Below are 12932 nucleotides of genomic sequence, written 5' to 3'. Positions count from 1 at the left end.
GACGCAGAAATCAAAGTTGTCCTTGTTGGTTGCTGTGTGCCTAACATCTTTCAATCTGATTTGGCATGTTTAGACAGTGTAGGTGGGAGAAGATCCTGCAAGCAGAATTAGGAACCTGTAGAAAATGAATTAGTTTGTGTATGACATGGGCAAAGTAGTACAGGCAGACTGGTCCCATTGTTAAATACTGAGCTTTATAAACAGCCCTCAGTTTAGCCTTTGGCTGTACGGATGGCTCCACCTCTGATTCAGACCTTGTGGCTGTGTCTACACTGCAGATCTTATAGGTCACCACACGGCAGTGCAGTGCTGTGCTGGGGTTGACTCTGGGTGGACACCTCGTGCCCTCCAAAGTTGCTCCATAATTCCCCCTCCTCAGCTGGACAGGAGAGAGAAAATATAATGAAAGTCTTATGGATTGGGATCAGGATGGCGAGAGATCACTCATCAATTACTGTCACAGGTGAAATAGACTGACTTAATTTGTTGCCAATGAAGTCAGAGTAGGGTAATAAGAAACAAAAACAAATCTTAAAACATGTTCACCCCATCCCTCCCTTCTTCCCAGGCTCAACTTTTCTCCACTTTTTCTCTACCTCTCCCCAAGAGCAGCAGAGGTACACTGAAAATGGAGTTTGTGGTTAGTTCAAAACTCATCTGTATGGCTCCTTCCTCCAGTGTGGTGTCCTTCCCATGGGAGGCAGTTCTCCATGAACTTTTTCCACATGGGTCCTTACCACAGGCTGCAGTTCCTCACCAACTAGTCGGTGTGACTCCCTCATGATTTGCCATCCTTCAAGACCATGCTGCTCCAGCATGGGTTCCCTGCGGGGTCAACAGTCACGCCGCATACCTGCTCCAGCCTGGGCTCCTTTCCATGGGGGCACAGCTTTGGTGTGGGATTTTGCATTGGTTGTAGCTGAGTATCTCTTCCACCCCGGAGCACAGCTGCCTCACCAAGGTCTGCACCACGGGCTGCAGGGGAACCTCAGCTGTGGCGCCCAGAGCACGTCCTCCCCCTTTTCTTCACTGACCTTTGTGTCAGCAGGGCTGCTTCTCTCAGATGCTCTCACTTCTCTCTCCAGCTGCAGTTGCTCTTGCAATTTGATTTCACTCCCCGCTCTCCTCCCCCTCCCACTACTTAAACATGTTACCTCAGAGGTGCTGCCACTGTCACCAGTGGGCTGGCACTGGCTCTGTCAGACAGGGACAGGTGCTGGCAGTTTCTCAAAAAGCCAAAAACAGCCAAAACCTTGCCAAGACAAATGTCAAAAGTACAGCAGGAGCATCACAAGACCTTCCACGTGCCTTCTGCAAGTGCACCATCACGCAGAAATGCCCTGTGAGGTCCTAGTTAACAAAAGACAAATCAGTCTTAAATTCAATAGGAAAATTGTTGTCTCCTGGAAGTTTTGGATTAAGTAGCACCCAAAGTGTTATTTCAGTAAGTTCTTAAAATAGTGCCTGCATCGTCTCATTAAACAACAACAACAACAACAACAAAAAACCCAAAAAAAACCAAACAAAACAAACTAAAAAAAAAACCAAAAAAAAAAAAACCAAACCCCCCCAAAAAAAGAAACACAAGAACAAAAAAGCCCCATCACTGTTGCTACAGCAATGTTAAAAAGTACATTGTGACACAGAGTTTCACAATGTTTTACTCTAACAGGACAAAAAAACAAACCAACCCTGTTTGTATGTGAAGAACTTTTCTTCCTTTCAAATCCATTTTCAAAACACCTAAGAAGTGCATCAATTTGGTTTTCTTTTCCTGGAGAAAGACATTACAGTGCCAGGGATATATGAAGAGTTCACACCCTCACTGCAAAGATCATGACACAAAGGAAGAGTGTGCCTTGAGGTTAGTTAATGATGTTACTGCTCTTAACTCAGCCAGTTGTTTTAATTTGAAATATGAACACAGGACACTGCTACAGAATATACAGGGAACAGAAATGAAGGAAAACTATTCTTCATATAATTGTTTAAAAAAAGCAAATAGAAATGTTTTCTTTCTCTATTTCCATCTGAAAAGCAAAGATGCTTATCAACTAATGATAGTTCAGAGTGGAGTCAAAGTTGGCAAAGGATTTTTCTTTTGTGCTCAGTTTTCTCTCTGGAAACTTCATGCAGATTATGATCACTGCACTAATCAAAGTGGAGACTACTTTGGGAACCATCCTATAATTCTGTCTTTCCTTTGGAAATGACTCATTCTTACAGAGATAATATTCTGTTTCTTATATTTAAGGAAACATTTTGCAGTATTCAAAGTCTCTCACTAATCTTACTCTCATCCAAAATAAAGCAATATGTGAATTTCTATTTGAAGCCTCTTCAGACATTGACTTTTATATTTAGAATTAAAAAAATAGGTTGTTGTCCATATCTGATAGAAGAACATATATTAAAATTTTACTCAGAGGATGAGTGAGACCAGACATTACAGTAATCCACTTCTTTTAGATGATAATGTGATAATTAGTGTCACTAATGCCACTCCTTTATCTCTCAAGGAACCATAAACACAGGCCATTATTTTTAAGGTATTTGTTTGATGACTTGGACATGAATTTTTCTAGATTCCTCTCTACCTACCATCAGAAGGAAAAGTATCATCCCAGGTGTATGTAACTTCCTACTGCGTCCTCATGACTGAAGGGAAAGAAACGGAAAGAGCAAATATGGCATACAGATGAAGTAAAATCTAACATATAAATTGGAGAGCAAAACAGCTGGCAAGAAGAATCAAGACAAAAGTGTAACAGTGCACCAAATAGATAAAATATGCAGGGAAAGAACGATTATGAAAGAACAAAGAAAAAAAGACAGTAAGAAAATAGTTTAGTGAATGAGGGTCAGGAGGAAATACGCAAGGGAAAACAGATTTCATGGTTGTGAATTTGTCAATGACTACTTTGAAAATGAATGTGAAAGACTGTTCCTTGAATGATTAATACAAGTTGGATGTCTGATATGATGCACATTTTTATCCTCTTTCTACAGTGGCATAACTGAAACTATCTAAACATGTGATAAAAATATGTTAAAAATAATGTAGTAATTGATCACACAGAATAGGAATTGGAAAGATTTGGATTTGAGTCTCTTTGTAAGTACTCCATGGAATAACAATTGTGCTTCTTCTTTTCCCATATCCTATGAATAACTGCTGAAAGCACGATGTTGAGATTTTGGAAGTGATCTAAAATAAGGGTTTGTTAATAGCTGTAAGAACAAAGCTGAAAAATTTTTAGTTGAATATTCTTGGAGCACAGAATCACAATATACAGTTTCAGTACTTAATTGCTCTGTGGCAGTTATTCTATAATGTTTTTTTTTTTTTCTTTCTAAACATATCTACTAATTGTGATGAAAAGAGAGTTTAATGCACTGAGGTTTTTTTACTGTTAATGCGAATACACTGACCTTAAGCAGCTTGAACTGAAGATATTTATAGTTTGGCACTGTCTGAAGTCTTGGATGTTGAATGGGAAAGTTTCCTTCAATTGTTTGTTTCTGACTATCAGCTCAGACTTTTGGCATTCCATCAACATCTAGGAGCAGGTGGCCTGTTTTGTCTTGTATTCACTAATGTTGCTGAAGTATTTAAAATTGCATTAGTGAGAATGGTGTGATGACAGCACTGTGACACATGATCTGTGATCCAGGGTCAGTTTCCAATTTTCAAGCATTATGACAGAGGCAAGTGCAGAGCAGTTCCACTTTGAGCAGTTCTGAAGACCCTAGGGGGCTCTGAAGACCAAACTACAGATGCAAAGGAGCATTTAAGCATTTCTTTTCATAGCAGGCCTAAGGCAAGTCTTCTTGTTCTTTTTCATTCTTCTTCTTCAAAAGAAAAGAAAGAATTAATTTTTAATACTTGGATGAATTTATTGCAGAATCTGCTTTTTCTTTTTGTTTGTTTGGTTGGTTTTGTTTCTTGGTTTTTTACATTTAATTTAATGAAACCAAATGAAATTTTGGGAGATAAAAGTGATTCTGCACAATTTCTATCTCCTCTGCAACAGGTCTGACTTTCTAACTAGTCTTAAATTTCAGCTTGCAAATGAAACTTTGCACAAAAATAGAGATTCTTAAAATACATCTTACTTTTATTATGGATATTTAATTTAAAAAGTATAGACCAAGAACTAGGAGGAGAGTTCGGGGCAGAATGTCAGTAATACATTATAGTTAATGTGCTGAGCAAGGACTGCACCCCTGAAAGTTTAAAATCATCTTTTAGAAGGTCCTTCAAGTCTGCAGGGAAAGATATTCCCTTATATTGGATCTCCAGACTGGCATACTTGGAAAAAGAAGTCTTCTGCAAAAAGTTATAGACACTTAAAATGTACCAAACACCTGCCTGATTTTACCAATGTTATCCTTTGTTCTAACAACTACCTATAAAACATGGTCTGTGTGCATTTCAACAATATATCATAGGTACTTAATTAAATACAGTTTTCTTTTTCTGTTTACATACGGGTGTTATGGAAGTTTCATTGGGACTTAAGCAAAGCATGCCTCTTTGTTTAACTGGGAGAGGAGATACCTCCCATGTTAACCAGATCTCTCCTTCCTTCTGTTAGTTTACCTTCCTCACTCCCACATAATATTTCCTTTAGAAAATATTTTCAAAATAGTTTCCACGAAAAATAATTTTTAAAAATGCCAAATGTTTATACCAGCATATTTTTATTGATTCTGGGGTATTGTTTTGGCAGTTTAGCAAAGCCTCCGTGTAAATTGCTGCTACATTTAAAAGACAAATTGACTGATTGCAGTGAATGTGGCATTACTAGCAAAGAGGTTATGTTGCAAACATAACAAACCCACAAATGATCTTTCTTTCAAACCATGAGGAAAAGATATGATTAGAAAGAGATTCTTGCTTCAAAAAGTGTCATAAATTTTTAAATTATTATCTTATTTCAAGATTTTTTTCTTCTAGAAGGCAGCCTTCAAGACTTGACCCTCTAAACTTACTATTCAACAAAAAATAAAGGTCACTTATAAGTTAAAAAATATCAAACAAATGATTTTTCAACAATCAGCTGCAGTTTTCTAATGGGAAGTTATGAACAGTATCTGAAATAGATGCAAACTAAAAAAAAAAAAAAGAAAAAAAGAAATATTAATGGAAAAGGGGGAGGAAATTTCAGCTTACAAGGATTCCTCAAATATTATAAAATAGGCAACTCAAATCAAAATGCTTCTCCCTCTATTTCTACAATTAGCTCTTCAGTCTCTTTTTTCCCCCCTCCATCATTATGAGGTTTTCAAGTTATTTTTGTAATGAATTAAATAATCTCTTTATAGCAGTTTGCAGTCTCTCTAGGAAAAAAATAGCATTGGGAAAATCCTGTGGACTTAACAGGTAAGCAGTGAATTCTGTGTCTTGATAACCTAACATTATCTGCTATGTGAGTGTCAATGACTGGTTTAGTTCTACAACCTTCAGTTAGTAAGAAGTGGAAATATCTGTCTGTATCTATCCCATTGCAACACTGTCTTCTGCATATCTTTTGTATTTTTAATAAACAAATTTACTTTCCTCCCTCTACACATGAGTCTTCTCTTATACTCTACCCCCAACAATATTAGAGTTAGCAAAATGCCTAATTTTAGGCATTTAATCACCGAAGAGTCCCCATCTAAGGTGACAATCTACTTACCTTTTAGAGACTATTGACAGAATGGAAGGCAGTCCTGTCATCTGAAAACAGACAGATGAGTCAGCTAACTTCTGATCTAGATGTCGGTCTATCTCTTCATTAATTAAAGAGAGAGATACAGAGATAGCTTAGATGTATCCTCAGTGGCTTTGTAGATGACACCAAGCTGAATGATGTAGTTGATACTTTAGAGGGAAGAGATGCCATCCAGGTGCACAGTGACAGGCTTGAGAGGTGGGCCCATGTGAACCTCATGAAGTTCAACAAGGACAAGTGTAAGAAACTGCACCTGTTTTGGGGCAAACCCAAACTCAAATTAAGACTGGGAAATAAGTGGGTTGAGAGAAGCCTTGCAGAGGACTTGGGGTTCTGATGGACACAAAACTGAGTATGACCTGTAAATGAACACTCACAGCCCAGAAAAACAGTTGTGTCCTGGGCTGCATCCACAGCAGTGTGGGCAGCAGGTCCAGGGAGGGGACTCGGCCCCCCTGCTTTGGGGAGACCCCACCTGGAGCAGGCTCTTCATTCAGCTCTGGTGCCTCTGTCATGAAAAGGACATCTGTTGGAGTGAGTACAGAGGAGAGCCACCAAGCTGACCAGAAGACTGGAATGCCTGTCCTGTGAGGAAAGGCTGACAGAGTTGGGGTTGTTCAGCCCAGAGAACAGAAGGCTCCACTTATAGATAGCCTAATAGCAGCATTCCAGCTCCTGAAGGAACTGAAATCTGCTGTAAGGGGGCTTACAAGAGAGCTGGGGGGACTTCTGACCAGGGCATGTAGTGGTAGGACAAGGGGGAGTTTTTGGTGTAGATTAGATGTTAGGAAGAAATTCTTTACTGTGAGGGTGCTGAGGCACTGGAACAGGTTGCCCAGAGAAGTTGTGCCCATCCCTGGCAGTGTTCAAGGCCAGGCTGGTTGGGGTTCTGAACTTGATCTAGGGAAAGGGATTCCTGTCCATGGCAGGGGCTTTGGAAAAAAAAAAAATCTTTAAGGTTCTTTTCAACCCATTCTATGATTCTATATCTCTCCTGTATATATCTAAACCTGGGTGAGAGGATTATTATTCCTCAATATTTACAATTTACTCTTTTCTTGTTTTCAATGCAATTTGCTTACAGGAATCAAGAAAGTTCATTTTGTTTCACCTTATGGGTTTCCATAGCCTCATGTACTGCAGCAGTTTCATGTAAATCAGAGTTGTACTAAAAATATAATGTGGATTTATACATATTTGTGTATAAATTTGTGACATCACACTTGAACACAAGGTAGATTAAGGCTACTTTTATTGAAAAAACCTGGGAAAATGGTCATGAATTTGCTAAATACTGTCTCTTTGGACTGTATAATGCACCAATGACTTCTAAAAGACACCTTTTCCCTAATTTTCTTTTTTTGTTTGTGCAAGGCTTGGTGGTTCAAATATCATACACAAGACTACAAAGGAGCAGAGAAATGTGATAACGGTGTGTGGAAAAAAATGCATAGTTCTCAAATAACAGATGGAAATGGTCGTGAATCCCTGCAACAGTTGGATATTAAACCTCCAGCATAAGCATATCCATGAGAACTAGCTAATATCTGAATTGTTCTCAAAAATAGCACTATAGCTGTCTGGAATAAAGTTTGTGGATCTATATGTTGGAGATAAAACAGGAAACAAAAACCTGTACCTTTTGGCTAGAATCTAGACAGGGAGGAATGATAAGAGCTAGCCAGTACTTCAAAGAAACTGTCACAGAATCCCAGAGATGATGTAATATTATAAAATATTGTGTAGGCAACATTGATGATCCCTTTAGGCTACTCAGAAAGAGATGGGTTGAGGAGTTTGGTGAGGGCTCAAGATTTATTCTTTTCTCATTGATATTCTGCTCCCACTTCTTGTGGGGCATTTACATTGATTGCATTTTAAATGCTAAAAGGTTGAAGACTGGAGCCTTTCTGAAAAGATATTGTGCTCTGACAGGAATCTACTGCCTGTTTTTATGATGCTCTGTCTTGCCTGCAATGCAATGCAAGCTTGGAAGAACCACCAGGAACTTTGCTCGTTTCACCTTGTCTTGGCTTCTGAGGCATTGCCTTCTGCATTGAGTTCCTCATGCAGGTATAGAAACGGTTATGAGAACATACAGCTTGATAATCCCACAACATTTTTGTGGGTTACTTTGTCATGTTTTTGGGAAAAATGTCTGAGAGGCTCTGCAGCAAAGAAGCACAAGCTACAGAGAAGAGACAAGTAATCTTCGTTTCTGCAGGGTAAGACTGGTTTTTGGGTTTTTTATAGTCAATGGAGCAGAGGGACTTGTTTGTTATCTATTTTGTGTTTGTAGAAGCAGAAAAATTAATTCCTTTTTCTTCTTCTCTCTCGTTTAAGCCTTGAGGTTAGTCTAAACCGTGGTTCCTAATCAATTAAAATAAGGCAATTTCATTAATTGTATGACTTCACTCTAGCCACTGGAGAGGCTTTGGCAGTCTGTACAACTGTACAAACTCTGTTACAACTCAAGCCCAGTCATACAGATGATGGGCAAAAAAAGCCTACACGGGAATTCTGAAAGCCCCTCTTTTGTAGGGAAGAAGGAATATGAATCATCTTGATACCTGAGAGAAGTGTACCAGTTACTTAATTAACAGAAAGGAATCTATGAAGTGAAAGCTGTGTGGGTGATACCAAGCTGTGGCTTGGATGCTCTCCCTCTTTCAGCTTCTCTTACTCAGTGAGGGGATGGAAACACAAGGCTGGGCACCTGGGATATTCTATGCTCATATTAACACTGGTTCTTGTACAGTAGCAAGCCTAGAGAGTGTAGAACAGTCTACTTAATGAGGGCATGATGGATGCTGAATAATGAAGAATCCTTTCTTTCTAGCTTGAACATCAAGGCTAGAGAACTCAAGGCATGTGTGTTTGCGATTGAGGTCCCTGGCTCAGTGCTTACCTGGGATCAGCTACATGGTGCAGTACATAGCATTATTAGATGATAATTATTGCAAGATTTTTAGTGAAGCTCTTAATCTTTACATAACTGTTGGAAAGAAAAAAAAAAACAAACAACATGACCTCAGAATGGAGGGAGAGCGATCTGGATGCAACATCCAAAGCAACAGGTCAAATTGAAGATTTCAAGGATTGTCTTATTTCAGCTGAAGCATTTGAGTGCACCAATCACTCTTGCATTGTTTCTTTTGTCCATTATCTTTTTGATCCATTCAAAATCTCAGAAATTATCTTTCTGCAATTAGGTCAAACCCATGTTAATTTCAAGCTTGTGGAGCCACAGACGCTTTAGGGTCTTAGCACTGTTCTTTCAGTAAGGACCACTGGGAATAGGTTGCAACATCTGTGAACTTTGTTGCTAATCTCCATCAAGGGTGGCAGAGAATTCTCCGCAGTACACCAAGTAAGCACAGATGGGGCAGCCTCTAAACACGTGGACAGCAAGATGAACTACTGGACACAAGACTGACAGTTATTGGATATTCAATGGTACAGAAAGTCCAGTTGGTGCCCAAACCTCACACAGATTTGTGGTAATTGAAACACAAATATCTGGGCAAGAAATTGTTATGATAGAGGTTAATGGTATAACAATGAACCAGAATTCATTGCTTCAGTGACTGCTGCAAACCTGAAAGATCTGTTTGTTATTTAAAGCTCATATTCTAATATAATTTGTTGCAAAACTTTGGCTGTTTCATACTGACTGCACTGGTTATTTGAATCTCTGAATATTATTTTCACTGTAATGAAGTCCCTAAAAAAAGGTACATTGGAAGTTTCTGCAGTTTAATCCGGTATTTCTGTAATTCCCACCCAACACATCTCCCAACACAACTTGTCTGTAATGTTTTGTCCTTACTAAACAACCTATGTTTCCATAAACATAGTTTCTTCCATAAAAGAAAAGAAATTTGAAAAGTGAGCAGAACCATAAAATTGTTTGGGTTGGAAAGGACCTTAAAGATCATCTAGCTCCAAATCCCCTGCCATGGGCAGGGAAACTTTTTGCTAGACCAGGTTGCTCGGAGCCCAGTCCAACCTGGCCTTGGACACCTGCAGTAATGGGGCATCCAAAATTTCTCTGGGAAAGCTGTGCCAGTGTCTCACCACCCTCACTGCAAAGCTTTTCTTTTTAATATCGAATCTAAATCTACTCTCAGTTAGAGGCCATTTCCCTTAGTCCTCTCACTACATGCTCTTGTAAACAATCGCCATGTTCCTTGTAGGCTCCCTTCATGTACTTGGAAGGCTGCGATTACATAATCCCAAACCCATCTCTTCCCCTGGCTGAACAATGCCAATTCTCTCAATCTTCCCTCATACAAGAGTTGCTCCATCCCTCTGATCAATTTGATGGCCCTTTCCGGACTCTCTCCAACAGGTCCATGTCCTTCCTGTGCTGAGGACCCCAGAGCTGATGCAGCCCTGCAGGTGGGGTCTCAGCAGAGCAGAGCAGAGGGGCAGAATCCCCTCCCTGGCCCTGCTGCCCACCCTGCTTTGGATGCAGCCCAGGACACAATTGCTTTCTGGACTGGGTCATGTCCAGCCTCTCATCCCTCAGCATCCCCAAGCCCTTCTGGGCAGGGCTGCTGTGATCTGCTCATCCCCAGCCTGAGTTGACACTGGGGGTTGCCCAGACTGAGGTGCAGCACCTTGCACTTGGTCTTGTTAAATCTCATGAGATTACCTTGGCTCCACTTCTCAAGGTTGTCCAGGTCCCTCTGGATCACATTTCTAGTCCCCTAAGATGTTTTTTTCAGCAAGTCAAAAAGAAATGGCTCGTCACTGATTCTCAGGCCTAATAGTCTTAAGAGCCAAAATTTTCTTTAGAAGGTATGCACTGGCTTGTGTTAGCTGCTTGTGCATCATAACGAGACAAAGACAGTAGGCTAAAAGTATCTAAAGGTTGAAATACTTAGAAATATCTCCACTGGGATTAAAAATAAAAGTAAATAAAAAAGTAATTTCAATACAACTGGAATTACAGCACAGAATTGAAAAATTGAGTTAGAATTTTTCAACATGAATATAATTGTGATAAGTTCTCAGTCTGTATGATTTCTATCTGAACATATTGTTGTTGTACATCTATATATTCATCTGTAATGAAGCTGTAATTAAGCAAACAGATGAAATATATCACTATACCCACATTAGATTAAGCAATCTGAAATATGTCTACCCTTTGTGCAGTGCTTTGTTTATGACAATCTTGCTGATATGGTATTGCAGGGAACTGCTTACCAACACAGAGATGAGAAGGAGCACTCATTAATTTAATGAAGCACAAATGATGCTTACCTTTTCATGTGCTCGGTTTCCCTGGAGTTGAAGATGGGGCCGTGCTGGCATCTGTGCAGTTTAGTAGCTCATCATCTGTTGCAAGGAGACGAGGGACAGAAGAGGAGCAATTCAGCCTAACTGTCCTGCTGAATAAAATTTTTTATTCAGAAATCTAAGTCAGCTGATCACCTAAGGCATGCTTCTTGCTCTTCTGTATGCACACAAACACAGGCATGTGCGTGCATGCATCTTGTCTGCACTAGAAACAACATGAAGATGTCCAAAATCTACTTTGAGGACTTCTGGCCTACTAAGACACCAATGCCTAGACAATGCATCAAGTATATAAGCTACTGTGTAAGGTACTCCAGCATCTCTGAAATTCATCCAGGTTATTTTGTGCTGCTAGGTGCTAGCTGTAAAGTGGATCTAAATTTATTGGCCAAAGACTGTGTCTTGTCTACAGGTATTTTTCTGATATTTCTTGGTTGCTATGCTGAAGTGGCTGCTCCTACAAAACATAGCTAAAAATTCCTATTTAAAGAATTGAAGGTGGCTGAAAATTAATTTTAGATGTGATTATTAAAGATCTATTTATTATCTAGAATAGGCAGTATTCAGTAAATTAGGGATCTAACTACTTATTTAACTTCTTGCAAAATTGAAATTATAGGAAATTTGAAGCTTGAAAACAACCAGTCCATGCTCTCTTCATAACTAATGGAGCAATTTACAAAAACTTACTAGCTTACTGCTGGTGGTTAACCACAAAGACAAGATTAATTATTGCATTGCCCTGCATTTTTCAAGTATGTAATTATAACGGACAAGGCATGACATTCACGCAGGACAGCAGGATTAATAGCACACCTCATATGACATGGACTAGAAGTAAATATGTATATTTGGGAACAGACAGGATAAAGCTCAGCAATAATCTTATCAAAGGTATCCTGTCAAGAAAAGGCACTCATCAGTTAAGACAAACAAAAAAGTGCTTGTTACTAAGCACTTTTTGGAAAACAACACAGACCTTGTTTTCTTTTGATCATGGGGGCAAAAAACCTATTGAGCTTTAATGAACAGTGTTTGAGGAAGAATACTGTGAGAGTAATGGTATTGTGTCCAGTCAAGCTTTTTGTACTTTTATAAAGAAGAACTCTTGGACATTGTAGGAAATCTCATCTGATGATCATCCATTAAAAAAGAAAACAGACATTGTAAATTCATGAGACTGGAGACAGATGATTGGGAAGGATGAATCTACCAAACCTGGATAATCTATGTCATGCTTGAAACATAAAAATTCAGCTATTAAATCTATGTCTATTGTGGTTGGAAGAGTAATAATACTTAACTAATAAGAACAGTGCTGTTAATCCTTGGTTTTATTGGTTTGTTTGAAATGAAATTAAAGGGTTCTAATTCAAACAAAAGGATTGGGGTTATTGATATTTTTCTGCCTTGATTCTTTCCTTTTTAGGTGTTTCCATCTTCCCCTGCTTGTAAATTATTGCCTATGTTTTGTGCACATTTTTATCTTCATAAGCTGACAAAATACTTCCTAATCAGTGAAAGAATTAATTTTTTAAGAGATAATACAATAACAGATTTTTTTTGTTTGCTTCCTTTATATCTCACACTTACATGGCCATCTTTCACCCTTTTTAAAAGTAAGCATTATTTTAATGTTCATGCAATTATTCATTGATTGCTCTTTTACACAGGATTTAGATGTCTTTGCCAGCTGACCTGTAGTAGTGTAGCCCAGATAAGGTTTCAAATGAGGGCTCTGATTTTTAATTTCTGGCTTAATTTCTGACTGAGATACAAAGTTCCTGATCATTTGTGGGTGATTGACACAACCTTCTGTGGAGCCTTTACTATTCATAAGGATGATTAAGTTTTTATGTCTTACTCAAGTAATGTGAAAATATCAACAAATATTTAATGTACAAT

Source organism: Pyrgilauda ruficollis, unplaced genomic scaffold, assembly GCF_017590135.1.
Source record: "Pyrgilauda ruficollis isolate IOZ18807 unplaced genomic scaffold, ASM1759013v1 scaffold71, whole genome shotgun sequence".
NCBI lineage: Eukaryota > Metazoa > Chordata > Aves > Passeriformes > Passeridae > Pyrgilauda > Pyrgilauda ruficollis.
The sequence above is the reverse complement of the archived record's forward strand: the minus strand, read 5'-3'. Positions refer to the sequence as shown.